The sequence below is a fragment of the Pristiophorus japonicus genome, chromosome 17, assembly GCF_044704955.1.
Source record: "Pristiophorus japonicus isolate sPriJap1 chromosome 17, sPriJap1.hap1, whole genome shotgun sequence".
NCBI classification, from domain to species: domain Eukaryota; kingdom Metazoa; phylum Chordata; class Chondrichthyes; family Pristiophoridae; genus Pristiophorus; species Pristiophorus japonicus.
The window spans coordinates 75,074,810-75,091,304 of NC_091993.1; the positions used below are offsets into that span (position 1 = coordinate 75,074,810).

The following is a 16,495-nucleotide window of genomic DNA, read 5'->3' on the forward strand; positions in this document are numbered from 1 at the left end:
AGTTAAGATCATGGGGGACGAAGATAAATCACTGGACTTTCATGTGCTTTACCCACAGAGGAAGAACAGGAGAGGAGTCCAGTTGCCACTTTGAGATTCCTGATTTATTTTCATTCGTCGCGGCTCCATTTTGCTGTTTGGAGGTTGGTATGTGTGAAAGTGGCCTGAGGTTTCCACAACACTGTAGCGGCCTGGATCGCCCTGTTCAAACTATTTCTCATTGTTCCTGAGCAGTTCACGCTCACATGGATGAAAATTCAGCAGCATTCAAACCCTCATCAAATTCCCATCAGTCTCCGGTACCTGCTCCCTCTCGCGGTTTTACTGAAGTCACAAGCTCCTTTTTCAGTGCGGAATATCGGGGGTGAAGCCGCTCTTGGGCGGCAGCGCTAAACAGGCGGAAGCGAATTGGCCGCCCGTTTCACACTCTGCCTGATGTTCCTTTCCTTTGACTTTCTGTGATAAGAATATCGGCCGGAGTGTAAATCAGGCCCCTCGACCAATTTTACCCCTATTTTAAGTTTTTTTTATCTTTAGTTTACAAGATTGATATTCTGATTCCTTTGTGCTACTTTTGATGCTCCATCTGAGGAGACTTTATTGAGGCTGGCTTCTTCAATTCTTGTCTTCATGGAGATTCAAACACGAATTGTCCTGTATAAGCTGCAGAATGCAGCAGAAGATGGCTGTGTTTTCAGCTGGCATTATCCTGAGCTACGCCTTGGGGTGTAGAAGGCGGGCTATCCACTGTGATTCTACACATGCTGAGCTCCTGAGGGAAGGCCTCAGATGGAGGCCAGTGACTTCACTGCAGGTAGCGAGGGAGCGTCTGAAAGAGTAGCCATGATTTTACGAAGGTCGGCAGATCCACGGCTGGCGATGTGGTGGCGGGACCCAATCCCGCTGTTGGCTCCATCCCAGCCTCTGAAGTGAATTTCCCGTGATGGTGCTTATTCTGCTTGCCCAGCAAGTTTCCCAGCCAATTAGAAGAAGCGGGTCTGGTGCCGGTTTCTTTAAAGGGACCACGCCAACTTTATTTTGACAGTTGTGCTGTCAGTGTTCTGCAGCATTAAGGTGCTGCAAACACTGACGATCACTGCACAGAGGTGCACGGCTGCACCCAGGCTCTCCCATGAGGTCCTCTTACCTTCCCATGGGCTGAAGACACCTCCCCAGGAGATCAACACAGCTTGGTTGCACATTGAAGAGGTGGGCTCAAGCAAGGATGAGGTCAGGAGGACCTGGGTGCAATGCTGCAAACATTTCAATGACCTCAGTAGATCACGAAACGTTAGTCTATAGCCACTCTCAACCTCATCTTGCTGTGTCACTCATCACATCCACATCACGCTGCCTTCCCTATCCTACTCCTGCACATTTTTATTCACACTAACTTGCCTTGCACCTCCACGCATCCCTTTCTATCTACATTATCACATTGGAAGTGAAATTCGCAAATTAACATTTTTACGTCAACATATTAGTAAACATTTCCAAGTCCGTCTGATTGGTTCTCCTGCCAAGGAAGAAAAATTTATGTTTATTAAATCATAACTTTTCCTGCTTTTTGTTTTTAATTCGGTGACGCAAATTGTGTATGTGTTTTTCTGCACTTGTGAATAAGTTACATGGGGGCGGTGTGCTGGTTCAGGAAGACCACGTTTATTAATAGAAGTGATTGAAGTTGGAATTACGGATATCTGCTTTTGTTCAAATCTTCTTAATACTGTGAACTAAAGAACTACAGCACTCTATATTTGTTGTTTGTTTGGTTGTATTGTGATTAAGTTTCTAATTACGTATGTGGACATACAGCATGTCAGCATCATAGGATAACCGCTGATCCTGCTGATCAGTGACATGAGGGATAGACTAATGCATTGAAAACTTAAAAATTAATACAAATTACACGAATAGATATGGTTCTTTCAGCTCACCTTGGGCTTTTGGATATAACCGTGTAACTGACGTTTCTGAAGCGTTAATGCATTATTATGCAGTTCTTTTATATCCCAGTCATTTCTGACAAGTATTTTTTTATTAAATAGAGTTTGCACATGATGAACCTTTAAAACTTTCTAATTAATTCTACCGTAAATAAACTTGCAGAATGGGCATGTAAATGACACATGAATTTCAATATAGATAAGTGTGAGGTGGTGTATTTTGGTAGGAGGAATAAGGAGGCTGCCTAATCCTTGGAAAGTAAGCATCTAAATGGGGTAGAGGTGCAAAAGAATCTCGAGGTATAGATTCACAAATCATTAAAAGGTAGCAACGCAGATTAAAAAAGCCACAAAAGTGCAAATATAACACTGGGGCTTCTTTCTCATGGAATGGACTTCAAAAGCAGAGACGTTATGATAAACTTGCATAGAACTGTGTCTGATTGTCTCATGATTTGAGACGGTGAGTGGCAATATGGCATTAGTGCATATATGCTTTTAAATAGTTGCTGTTGTTATTGTAAAAGTTTTTGATGCTTTTTTAAAATTTGCTCACGGACAAAAAGGTCACGTTCAAAGGAGTTCGTGTCCCGCTCAGTACAAAAAACAAAGTTAGAGGGAACATTGGTTGAAGGGCTGGAGGAGAGTACAGAGATTGGGAGGGGCAAGGCCATGGAGGGATTTGAAAATAAGGATGAGAATTTTAAATTGAGGAGTTGCTTAACCCGCAAGCCAATGTAGGTCAGCGAGCACAGGGGTGATGGGTGAGCGGGACTTGGGTAGCATAGATTTGGATAGCTTCAAGTTTACGGAGGGTAGAACGTAGGCGACCGGCCAAGCGTGACTTGGAATAGTCAAGTCTAGAGGCAAGAAACGCATGGATGAGGGCTTCAGCAGCAGATGAACTGAGGCAGGGGCAGAGTAGGGCAACGTTCCGGAGGGAAATAGGCGGTCTTAGTGATGGCGCGGATATCTGATCTGAAACTCATCTCGGGGTCAAATACGACACCAAGATTGCGAACAGTCTGGGCTGAATTTTTCGTGCTGGTAGTGGGTGCAATCGGTGGTGCATCGGGTAGGAACATTGTTTTTTTTGACAGCGCGTTGGGAACCTGCTGTCAACTTGCTCCCACGTGCCTTTCCCACAGGTGCGTCTGTCATCGCGGAACTGACCTGACCTGCAGCGGCGGGGGAGCCAATTGAAATCATTGTGAGGTACTTTACAGGAACTTAAGATCCTTTTTCCCCCTACTTTTAAAGTTTCCCTGCATGGCCACGGGATTCACGCAGCTCGGGAACCACGTCTGTCAACCTGAGGCGAGGGTTCCATGGCCATTGCTCCAGCTGATTACTTGACAGCATGCAAAACAAACCATAATCAATACATGTTGATTACATCAGCTAACAGATTGATGGAGATTCTGTTCTACTTGAAAAGCTACTGGGAAATGTTAATTTTTCACTGGCCATTCTCAACTGTTGCCTTCCAACTGAACAGTAATTGCAGCGAATTGATCGGCACTATAAAATTGACATATAGCATTTAAATACATTTTTGTATTGTTTCTGGTCAGGTTTTTCTCACAGTATACTGTGATTGTCCAGTTGCACTTTAAATCATGTCATCAACCGTAACAATTTCATTCTCATAACTCATTCCATTGGTTTCATTTGCTTTCAGACCCTGAATATGACTAATTAAATTTTTCAGTCTGAGACTTTAGGGTGCATTTCTGTGGAGGTTCTCTCGCTTGTCCATCATTAACTTTAACGGAAGAGCTGCAGAAATCCCTAAAACACACTATAAGCACCACTTACACTGTTTGTCAGGGATTTCGCAGCTCTTCCACTGAACTTGCATAAGATTGTTAATCCACCCCTTTACAATTACATTTTAAATCTGCTTAATTTTATGTATTACCTATACATACACATCTGTTATTTGTACCAGTTACTGATACAAAAGTCTATAGACTTGTCACTAAAGCACCAATAACTTCACAATTAATGTACTTTTTAAATTACGTTTTTGATCGTATTTGTAGATGGAGTCATATTACTTCACGACAATTTTATTTAAATATTTCTTTGTCACTGAGAAATAACTTTTATTATATTATTGTACAGTAAAGATTCAACACCCACAATGTTAGATTGAATTTAAAATGTAATGTGGCCATGGTCCCTTTAAGGATCCCGGTTTAAAATGTGTTATGAATGACATCACCAGACGCTCCATTTAATTGGGTCGGGTAACGCACTGGGTGGGCTTAATAGGCCCTATTAAGATAAGTTTGTTCTGTACAGTGGGATGGAGACAGCAGTGGGGTCGGGACCCACCATGGACACCGGCCACACCGGACCCACCGAGATAAGGAAAATTCCAGCCTCTGGTTCAGCCTCAGGCAATTGCCAGGAAGAGGGATGGAGTCAGTGGCGAAGGAACAGAGTTTGTGGCATGAACCGAAGACAATGGCTTCCCAATATATAATTGGAGGAAATTTCTGCTCATCCAGTACTGGATATCGGACATGCAGCCTGACAATTTATAGACAGTGGAGGAGTCAAGAGAGGTAGTGGTGAGGTAGAACTGGGTGTCGCCAGCGTAGATGTGGAAACTGATGCTGTGTTTTCGGATGATGTCGCCGAGGGGCAGCATGTAGGTGAGACATAGGGTCAAGAGACGCTTTGGAACAGTTTGGTGGTTGCCCCTTTTAGTCAGGGTGGAGGACCTAATGAGGTGGAATTAAATTATATTCATAAAACAAGTCGCAAAAGCTTGGGACGTTATGTGGCTGATCTGTGCCTTTATATTTCTACCACAAGGACATATTCAGCTGAGTTATTCGCCTAACAGGAATTCACAGAACATGACTGATTCAGTCTCCTACTAATGGACTGGCTATTATGTCTGATTCAAGACAAGCAAACATCGCAAATCAGCTAACAGGAGGAAGGATTATTCCCATTAGTGAATCCTTATTCTTCCAAACGGCTTAGCCCTCTGAATATAAGCAGGAAAGCATGATGATTCTTGAACAATTACTGGATTATAAACCTTTGGACAAAAATACTGTATATGTGTCCTGATGAGCTGCTAATAAATTCAGTGTCATGCTACAGGTTCTCGGCAGGAAGTCACAGGAGTATTAATTAATGTTACTGCATCCTTTCTTTCAGTGAGGTCCCGCAGGAATATGCATTTTTCACAAATGATGCTTTTATAAAAATAAGTGCAAAGGGATCACAGCTCATTAGTGTACATCCCTGCCCCGACAGTATGCTTTTTAAATTCCGAAGGCCTTATTAAATCACAGTGTTCAAAGGTTCCAAATCATGAATGAATAGATTATATTTTATCAACATATCTGTGTTGCTTTCCTTGTGCTCTTTCAACTGTTCCATTGGAGAATGCCATCTTCAATTTTCTGCATCATTATCAGAGTTTTCCTCCATATTACAATTTCACACTCGCATTTATCCCGTCCTTCAGATGAGAGAGCTCCGTTTGTCTTTTCCATTGATTCAGTTGAACACTGAAGATTCCCCCGGCACTATTTGAAGAACAGGGAGCTCTCCCAGTGTCTGGACCAACATCCCTTCTCAACCAACACCACCAAAATACAGCCATCTCATTGCTGCTTGTGCGAGCTTGAGGTGCACAAAATGGCTGCCTTGCCTATCTCCATAACAACAGTCAATGCGCTTGAAAATAACTCACTATACATGACTTGCTTTTGTATATTTCAGGGAGAAGTGATAAAATGCTATATAGATGAAAATCAATCTTTCACGTCTGTGGCAAATCTTGTTTGACAACGCTCTGGTGAAGCGCCTTGAAATGTTTGACTAAAAAGAAAGGAAGACTTGCATTTATATAGCACCTTTCACAACCACTGGACTTCTCAAAGCACTTTACACCCAATGAAGTACTTTTGGAGTGTAGTCACTGTTGTAATGTGAGAAACTATGTTAAAGGCACTATATAAATGCGAGTTTTTTTTTTACTTTTTGGTTTATCAACCTAATTTTCAAATAGTACGAAAGTAATTAAAATGTTTTTTGAAGTATTTTCAGCATGCCGACACTGGGAATCTATTGAACCAAGGTTAAGGCAAAAGATTTATTAAATTACTGCTTCTATCTCTCTGATTGCTTTTCTCTCTTTGGCCTTTCGGCTTCTTTTGTGCTTTTATTTTAATTAGCTTCCTGTTGTTTCACTTATCATTTTCAGTTCTAGTCTTTCTTTTCATTTCTCTCCTCAATGCACGTCACAAATTACAACATTTGGCTGCTTTACGTTAAAAGCACAGCAAGCTATTTTAAAAATTCATTCACGGGATCTAGGTGTTGTTGGTAAGGCCAGCATTTATTGACCATCTCTAATTGCCCTTGAGAACAACAGTAATTAGGACAGTGGCCCGAGAGTAGCGTAGAGGCATACAACTTCAGGGAGCAGTGCGAGCTGGTGTAGGAGAGCAACAGCAGCCAAGAGTGACATCATCCAGGTCGGTGTTTTGAGCGTGGGCAGATACAGCAGGAGCGGCGAGAGACTGTGGAGGGATGTGATCAGGGCCCAGGAGAGGCGTGGGTTTGGGGCCAGGGGCCCTGGGGCAGCACGGGCCAGCCCACACTGCGATATGTGTGCGCATTAGGTCCATGCAGCAGAGCTGGTCTCCAGTCATCTTAAATAACCTTTCCCACTGGACCAAGACCTAGCTCTGTCAAGCCCGTGTGGTGGCTGGTGTGCAACGGCCACCACACGTTTAAAAAAAATCCACGCACAGACATTTTCCACCCTTCAAGATGTAGTTCAGGGCCTCGAATATTAGGTCCTTCACTGAAACACCTGTGAACTCATCCTTTTTTGGCATGGAAGCAAGTCATCCTCGTTTCGAGGGACTGCCTATGATGATGATGAATTAGGACGAGCAACTTTCTTGAACCGCTGCAGTCCGTGTGGTGAAGGTGTTCCCACAGTGCTGTTAGGGAGGGAGTTCCAGGATTTTGACTCAGCGACGATGAAGGAATGGCGATGTATGTCCAAGTCAAGATGGTGTGTGACTTGGAGGGGAACTTGGAGGTGGTGGTGTTCCCATACGCCTGCTACCCTTGTCTTTCTAGGTGGGAGCTGCTGCCAAAGAAGCCTGGGCAATCAAGCAGGCTGTATACCCAGCCTCTGACCAGCTCCTGTTGCCATAATATTTATTGTGTTCCTAACACAGATGAGACTGCACACAGGGAGGTTAAAGTAACAGTGACCTCAGTCTTTATTAAGACACTCCAGAGTGAACAACAGGCCTTAGGGGCCGGCTTATATACAGTGCTCACAAGGGATGCTGGGATCCCTTAGGACTTCAGGAGATGAGCTCCCTGGTAGCAGAACATGGGAGTGCATGCTTTACAGATACACAACATCACTCCCCCCACAAAGTCAAAGTGAAAATTATTTACAAGGTGAGGCAGTCGGGAGCCTTTCTTTCCCTGGTGGACCGCCTCGGTACAAATGTCTGTTCTGGTGTGTTGGCTGTGCCCTCGGTGGGCTGGCGTGTTGTTGACCCTGCAGGGCTGCTGGGTGAGCCTGGCCTTGCTGTGCTGTTGGCGTGATGGGTTCAATTTCCTGGTTCGGGGTGGTGTCGTTGATCCTTTGGGTGTGTGTTGTGGGCTCAAAAAAGATGGTGCCTGCTGTGGGTTGTTCAGGGCAGTCTGTGAACCGCAGCCTCGTTTGGTTCAGGTGCTTTCTGCAAATTTGTCCATTGTCTAGTTTGACTACAAACACCCTACTCCCTTCTTTAGCTATCACCGTGCCCGTGATCCACTTGGGACCATGTCCATAGTTTAGCACATGCACAGGGTCATTCAGATCAATTTCCCGTGACACAGTGGCGCAACCATCGTTTACATTTTGTTGCTGCCGCCTGCTCTCTACCTGATCATGCAGTTCGGGGTGAACCAGCGAGAGTCTGGTTTTAAGTGTCCTTTTCATGAGTAGCTCAGCCGGGGACACCCCTGTGAGCGAGTGGGATCTCGTGCAATAGCTGAGCAGTACTCGGGACAGGCAGGTTTGGAGAGAGCCTTCTGTGACTCGTTTGAGGCTCTGTTTGATTGTTTGTACTGCCCGCTCTGCCTGCCCATTGGAGGCTGGTTTAAACAGGGCCGAGGTGACATGTTTGATCCCATTGTGGGTCATGAATTCTTTAAATTCAGCACTGGTGAAACATGGCCCGTTGTCACTGACCAGTATGTCAGGCAGGCCGTGGGTGGCAAACATGGCCCTCAGGCTTTCAATGGTGGCGGTGGCAGTGCTTCCCAACATTATTTTACATTCAATCCATTTTGAAAAAGCATCCACCACCACCTGGAACATTTTACCGAGAAACGGGCCCGCATAGTCGACATGGATCCTCGACCATGGTCTGGAGGGCTAGGACCACAAACTTAGTGGTGCCTCTTTGGGCGTGTTGCTCAACTGAGCACACACGCTGCATTGCTGTGCACAGGAATCTAAGTCAGAGTCAATACCGGGCCACCACACGTGGGATCTGGCTATCGCTTTCATCATTACTATACCCGGGTGTGTGCTGTGGAGATCCAAGATGAACCCTGCCCATTTTTGGTAGCACTATGCGGTTACCCCACAACAGGCAGTCTGCCTGAATGGACAGCTCGTCCTTTCGCCGCTGGAACGACTTGATTAGCTCTTGCATTTCAACGGGGATGCTGGCCCAGCTCCCATGCAGTACACAGTTTTTTACTCGGGTCAGCAGAGGATCTTGGCTGGTTCAAGTCCTAATCTGGCGGGCCGCGACAGGTGATTTATCATTTTCAAATGCTTCCATGACCATCAACAAGTCTGCGGGCTGCACCACCATCAACAAGTTTGCAGGCTGCGCCATTTCCACCCCTGTGGTGGACAATGGTAGCCGACTGAGAGCATCCGCACAGTTCTCGGTGCCTGGCCTGTGGCGGATGGTATAGTTATACGTTGATAGCGCGAGTGCCCAGCTTTGTATGCAGGCTGAGGCATTAGTATTTATGCCCTTCAGTGAACAGGGATATGAAGGGCTTGTGATCGGTTTCCAGCTCAAATTTGAGGCCAAGCAGGTACTAATGCATTTTCTTTACCCTGAACACACACGCTAATGCCTCTTTCTCTATCATGCTGTAGGCTCTCTCAGCCTCAGACAAGCTCCTGGAGGCATAGGCGACAGGTTGCAACTTCCCTGCGATGTTAGCTTGTTGTAATACACACTCGACTCCGTACGACGACGCATCACATGCTAGCACAAGTTTTCTACACGGGTTATACAATACAAGCAGCTTTTTGGAGCATAAAATGTTTCTGGCTTTCTCAAAAGCAATTACTTGTTTTTTTTCCCCATACCCAGTTCTCACCTTTACGCAATAACACATGTAGGGGCTCTAAGAGGGTGCAAAAATAGTTGAGGAGTCCCAGAAACGACCGCAGCTCCGTGACGTTCTGTGGCCTGGGTGCATTCCAGATAGCCTCTGTCTTGGCATCTGTGAGTCGAATGCTGTCCGCCGCGATCTTTCTCCCCAAAAACTCCACTTCTGTTGCCATGAAGACGCATTTCGACCACTTCAGCCGCAGCCCTACACGATCCAGTCGCTGGAGGACCTCCTCCAGGTTTTGTAGGTGCTCGATGGTGTCCCCACCCGTGACCAATATGTCGTCCTGAAGAACCACCGTGCGTGGAACCGACTTGAGTAGGCTCTCCATGTTTCTCTGGAAGATCGCTGCAGCCGACCGAATTCCAAATGGGCATCTGTTGTAGATGAACAGTCCCTTGTGCGTGTTGATGTAGACCGAAGTCAGGTCAAGCTTGGTATTCGTCTTGCCTCCTGCCAGCATCGCAAATCGGTCATCTGCCTTAGGTAGCGGGTATTGGTCCTGTAGCGAGAAACGATTAAAAGTTACTTTCTAATCGCCGCAAATCCTGACCGTGTCATCACTTTTGAGTACTGGAACAATCGGGCTGGCCCACTCACTGAATTCCACTGGGGAGATGATGCACTCGCTTTGCAGCCTGTCCAGCTTGATTTCCACTCTCTCCATCATCATGTGAGATACCGCTCCTGCCTTGTGATGGATGGGTCGTGCCTCTGGGACCAAGTGGATCCGCACCTTCACCCCGGAAAAGTTTCCAATACCTGGCTCAAAAAGGGAAGGAAATTTGTTAAGAACCTGGGTATATGAGGCCTCATCGACATGTGATAGCGCTCGGTTGTCATCCCAGTTCCAGCGGATTTTGCCCAGCCAGCTCCTTCCAAGCAGTGTGGGGTCATCGCCCCGGACAATCCAGAGTGGCAGTTCGTGCACCGTGCCCTCGTAGGTGACTTTGACCATGGCACTGCCCAGGACAGTGATGAGCTCTTTGGTGTTTGTTCTCAGTTTTGTGTGGATGGGACTCAGGGCTGGTCTGAGTGCCTTGTTGCACCACAGTCTCTCAAACATCTTTTTACTCACGATGGATTGGCTCACGCCATGACTACGGGTAAGCTATTCAATTTTACATTTAGCATTATAGGTGCATATTTCATCGAAAATGTGTGCACCCTGTGTACTTCAGCTTCTGCCTTCTCTCTCTGAGGCTCGAAGTTGCTTTGATCCACCATGGACCGATCTTCTTCTGCCATGTGGTGGTTAGCAGATTTTGCCAAGCTTGCAGCTCATCTGCAAGCTCGTTGGAGGTGCCCCATTGTTCCACAGCTCTTGCAAACATACCCTTTGAAGCGGCATGAATAGGCTGAATGGTAGCCTCCACAATGCCAACAAGGTATAAATTGCCTTGCATTCATCCTTTGTTGCGGACTCTGAGTCATCTGGGTCACCTGAGGCCTGCTGACAGTTGCAGACTCGTGGTTTCTGCCCTGTACATTTCTGCTCGCAAAAACAGTTCCAGTTAATTTATGAACATTGCTAGCACTTGTATGCTGAGAGATTTGTTTGGTGTTATCACTGGTGGACATAAAACGCCTGTGCTATCGCAATGGCCTTGCTGAGGGTCGGTGTCTCTACAGTCAAAACTTTTCGTAGGATGGTCTCGTGGCCAATGCCCAGTACAAAAAAGTCTCTGAGCATTTGCTCCAGGTAGCCATCAAACTCACATTGTCCTGCAAGTCGCCTTAGCTCGGCGACGTAGCTCGCTACTTCCTGACCTTCAATTTGCTGGTACGTATAGAACCGATACCTCGCCATCAGCACACTCTCCCTCGGGTTAAGATGCTCCCGAACCAGTGGCGTTTCTGGGCTGGGGTGGCCCTCCCCAGGCCCTCAATGCACCAGTTGTAAGAACTCCTCCCTGTATGTTTCTGGGACTACCCATTCCCTCTTTTACAGTAACATCTTCAGCCCCACAAGGTCCCTCCACAGGTAACTGATCTTTCTTATCCCGGATGACCCCTTTAAGCGTGACATCTTTCCCTTGCAATGTAGTCAATTCCGGGGGCAGGGAAACGGTATTTTCTGATCCTTCTGTACCAAGGCTGCCAAAACCCCTGACTGATATGGGTCCCATTCCGTACCTCCAACCGTTCCCTTCTTTGCTAACTCGCCAGCCCACCTGTTTCCTTCCTTTTGAGTGGGCCTTCACTTTCTGAATGTAATTATCATGTTTGTGGTTTTCAATAGCTCCCAGCATCCCTTTCAGCAGAGGGGTGATCTCCAGGGTCCTTACGTCTGCTGACCTCAACCCCCTTCTAGCGCATATAGCCAGATATTCTGTACATGAATTACACGTGAACATTGAGTCCGAACATGTCGTGTATGGGGATGGGAACTCCATTGGGTGAGTTATTACATACACGACAGCTGCCATTTCGGCCTGTTGCACGCTCATACTTGCGAGAAGTTTTAATATAACCTCTACCCCTTAGTCTGGGTCAAAGATCTTACACCCAGTTCTTCCTTCCCCTCTCTCTATGGAGCTCGACCCATCTACATAGATATCCCGTCCTTCTGGATGGGTCCCTGCATAGAACCCTTTTCCTGTTTCCCATACCCTCTCCACTGAGCATGTGCACGGCACCACCACTTGTGCCGTTTTAAGGTTAAATTTTTAACCCCACCTTCTCCAGTATGCCCAACTCTTGATGCTGTTCCTCTGTCTCTGTGAACAGCAGGAGGTCATCCACATACTGAGCCAAACAACCTGACTGAATGAACACCCGCTGAATGTGGGCCAAACTCTGATGAGAAATGGAGGGACTGTTATGAAATCCCTGGGGAAAACATGTCCAAGTTTACTGCTGTCCTTTAAAAATAAAAGCAAACTTATACTGGCCCTCCCTCCGGACCGGGATGGACCAGAATCCGTTTGATATATCCAAGACCGTGAAGACTATGGCTGACGAGGGGATATTCCTGATCAAATCTGCCATGGCTGCCACGGCTACCACCATCGGGACGCAGGCCGGTATAATATTCAATATCCAGTAATCAACAGTCGTGCGCCACAACCGGTTCCGGTTTCTTCACCGCCCACACCGGCGAATTCACATGGGTCGCTATTGGTCTTAGCCCTTGCTCCACCAACGATTCAACCGTCTTTTCCAAATCCCGTTTCTGCCTCCCTTGGGAAGCTATACTGCTTCTGGGTCCTGACCACGGGCTCCCTGTCCACCTGCAGTGGGGCGCTTGCTATGCGTTCGCTATCATATTTATATGTCGCAAATGCTCTTTTTCTTCCCTCCAGTACCTCCCTAAATGATTCGGGAACCTCTGTCAGAAACTCTTCCCAATTATATCCATCCTTCGGCTGCTTCACACACGCTGAGCCCTTCATTGTCCTCACCGTTCGGGGAATCACCACTACCTCCTCTGTCTTGTCGCTGCCTGCTGCCTCCCCATTGGCACTCATTTTGCATACTGACTGTTGCATTATGGGCCAACATCCAGTCTGACCCTGGGGCACCTTTTCCTGGCTGTTCCCACTTTATCAGGACGCACTCCCATTTCCCTTTTATATCCCCTATGTTAAAACTTCAAGGCTTAGATACTGCTCCTGCCTGTTGATTACCCATAAAACCGGCTAATGTATAGGGTGTCCCTGACAACCATGGCAATTTGACCGGGCATTCCGAGTGGACAACTGTGCTTGAAGTCCTCGTATCTGTTATGTCTTTAATACTCTTATGAATGACTCCATGAGGTCTCGTATTGTACTTGAACTGTTGTGACCTTAGTCCCATTTATTGTAACTCCAGAGTGAGGCACAAGCATGGTGGGTAGCCTTTTATACCGGGCCCTGCACACCTATGCAGGTGACTCTCAGGTCTCCCACCGCAGTGCCCTCTGGTGGCACACCTTATGTGACTATACAGTTAGTATACATGGTCTACATACATGACAGTATCCACCAAGAATTCCCCCTTGACACTCACTACCTCTGTATCCACACATGTTCGTCCCCACCCACAGTACCTGAGAGGACACAGGTACTCAAGCCGCCATTTAGATAAGGGCACTGGGTCTTCTCCTTTTACAGCTGCCATTGGGCCTATCCCCTTTAAAGCTTGCAATGCTTTTACGAGCTCTTGCAGAATATTTGCATTTGTCACTGCCGCCGTCGGTGCTGCAGGCTTCTTTTCCTGATACCCCCCTTGAGCTTTCTTGGGTTTCCTTCACCCCCTTAATGAAGTGACCCCTTCCCCACAGTTGAAACACTGATTTTCTTCTGTGTAAGAGCCCTCCTGTTTCTGGCCCCTACCCTCACACATCTTTCCCCGTGACTTCGACTTCGTTTCCTCCTCATCCAGTATCTCTTTCCGCTCCTTTCCGAACACCAGAGTCAACTTTCTCAAGACGGCCACCTCAGTACGATCTGCTGAGGAATCATACCACATATCTGTTGCCTCAGCCCTAATGTGGGGCAAACTATTTGCTATCAGGGTCCTCAACCAATGGTTCATCGGTCTTCTTGATGATTATTCCTAACTAAGTTACCTCCACACGCTGCTGTGCAGCTAGGCCACAAACTCTCCAGCAGCTCGCCGGGTTTTTGTCTAGGATTACTGACCCGATCAAACGGGCTTCCCATTTCGCATCCCAATGCTACAAGTATCTGGTCCGTGAGGCCCTGTAAATTCCTGCCTCCTCTTTTTGTGGCAGTGGGCAGACCTGCGAATACAGAGGGAGTGACAGAAGATAGTAACATCCTAATTTGCTGCCCCTTGTCGCATCCATTTAACTCCAGTCACCCCAATCTCCTGAAACGTCTGCTCAGGATCGCCCCCTACCTCCAACTTCGTTAACTTCTTGAACCATTTCTTTTAGCTGGGTCGTGTTATAGGGGGCCACATAATCGCTTTGCAGCGCCCCCGGTTGGCTGCCCGGTGCAGGGGGCACGAACCTTTGTTGCTTCATGGGGTTCATCGGCACTGGGTGCCCAGGGACCTCAGGTAGAGGCCTTACATTCCTGTACTGAGGCCCATCATCGGACTCCCCTTCTGCTACTTCTCCTCCCATACCGGGGTTCATTCAGCAAATAATTCCCTCCTTTATACCCAGTTCCTTTTCTAGTGTTTGAATCTTCTGCACACATCTTGTGTGATTAGTCTCACTCTCTCTTTGGTTTCGCAGCACCTTATAAGCTGTTTTTCACTTCTCTGGCTGCCTGCTCAGCCTCCTGGGCCTGCCTGACACTGCAAGTATTCTATTGTGTTCTCTTCGTGCAGCTTTACTCTCTCTCTGCTTTATCGTGACTCCTCCAACTCCTTCAGCAGCCAATAAGCCACTGCTTCCCTATCACTAGCTTTCTTCTTTAACTCCTCAATCTCCTTCTCCTGCTCTCTCAATTTAACCCTGTTACTCTCGGATTCCCTTCGGTAAGCCATTAGCCACACTGCCTTCTGTCACTGTGCTTTTGTGAGTGGCTCTTCGATCCATTCACTCGCCTTCTGGACAGGTTCGTCTCCGTCCCTTATATCCTGTACCCAGGGGTCAGTCGGGCTGTGAATAAATTTCACTATCAATTCCTCCATAGACATTCCTTTCTTATTTCCCATGGTCAGTGTTCGTAGCTTGGGTTCCTTTGTGTTCGCCAGAATCTGTCGGACTTTTCCGACGGATTTCAAGCACCAAGATTTATAAGAACACAGAGATTTTCCAATACAATGGACTTTATTAAAAAGATTAAAAAGACTATGGGCTAGAATTTCCAAAACATCGGCAGCGCCAGATTGCTGCCCAAAATACCGCGAAGATTTTTAAATTACCGCTGGTGAAAAATTCCTCAAAAAATGGAAAAAGTTTCACCCGGCGGATAAAATGGACCTTAACACCCCAATTCTCAGCAGAAAATGCGATCTTAGGCCGATTGGGCGGTTCTTAAACAAAAAGGGCGGTAATTATTAAAATTTAGACCGAGGCTGCGGGTCGGGCCTAGGAGGGGGGAAAACACAAAAAATATTTTTTCCAAAAAACATAAAATAAAAAAATCAGAAAGCATTCTCAGGATCCTTTTTAACTTAAAATAATTTTTAAATAATTTTTAAAATCATTTTAACTGACCTTTTTTGCAGGGCTACTTACCTGCCACCCAGCTCCCGCTGCTTCTCGTGGACGGTTTTTTCAAACTTGTCTACGGGTGACCACTGAGTCAAATCTCGGGACGGTGGTGATTTTTGGGTGGTGCATGCCAGTGGTCCGCTCCCCAGCGGTATTTCGAAACCGCCGGTGGAACTCTTTCTGGAAATTTCTGCCGGGTGGTTTTCCGTCGAAACCGACCAATACCGTCGAGAAACCGAGCGGAGATGCCGTGGAAAATGCAGCCCTATAAGTTCCTAGTTCAACACTACTGAGTACAGGTCCAAAGTATCAAACGGAACTACAAATTCTCTAGCTTATCGATTTTAATTTCAAACTTGGCAACCAGTTACATGTGATTAAAAACAAATGTAAACTTCGCAATGTATATGCCCCTAAGTTAACTGGTTATGCACAATTCCTCTCGCAATATATATGCCCAAACTAGCTTACGTATAATCCTGTGGGTGATCAATCCAACTGGGTTAAAACTTCCGAGTGTTCGACCAGCCGGCTTCCAACACCTCCCTTCGGTTTCTTTGGCTCAAGAGAAGGATCCGTCCTTTGTCTCCTGTCTTTTATAGTTCACCTCAAACTGTGCCCGCATGATAGTCTAGTGTCCAGTTGTGTTTGGCCAGAGATAACTTATCCCTTTTATTGATTGGCCAATTGTGATGTCCTTCAACATGCCTCTTCCTGTTTGAATTCCAAACTGCTTGTCTCATTCCCACAAGTTTCCTTCAGCCAGTTTACAGATGCTTTTTCTGTCTCCCATCGGCCTTCAGGGGGTATTACACTGTCAGAGTTGCTGTCTTTCAGATGGGATATTAAACCGTGGCCTAGTCTGCCCTCTCAGGTGGATGTCAATAATTCTATGGCACTATTCAAAGAAGAGCAGGGTTCTCCACTGTGTCCCTGGCAACATTAATCAATTAACCCACATCACTAAAACATATTATCTGGTCATTATCTCATTGCAATTTGTGGGATCTTGCTGTGTGTC

The 16,495-nt window shown here is 46.5% G+C and overlaps 1 long non-coding RNA gene across 2 annotated transcripts in view; it reads right to left on the minus strand.

Moving 5' to 3' along the window:
- The window catches only part of LOC139228208 (uncharacterized), a 90,340-nt gene extending 74,316 nt beyond the window's left edge, over nt 1-16,024 (minus strand). For both annotated transcript variants that reach the window (XR_011587525.1, XR_011587526.1), the window contains exon 1: nt 15,946-16,024. This is a non-coding gene — a long non-coding RNA (uncharacterized lncRNA). The remainder of the gene's footprint in view (nt 1-15,945) is intronic.
- Between the last annotated feature and the right edge of the window lie 471 nt (nt 16,025-16,495).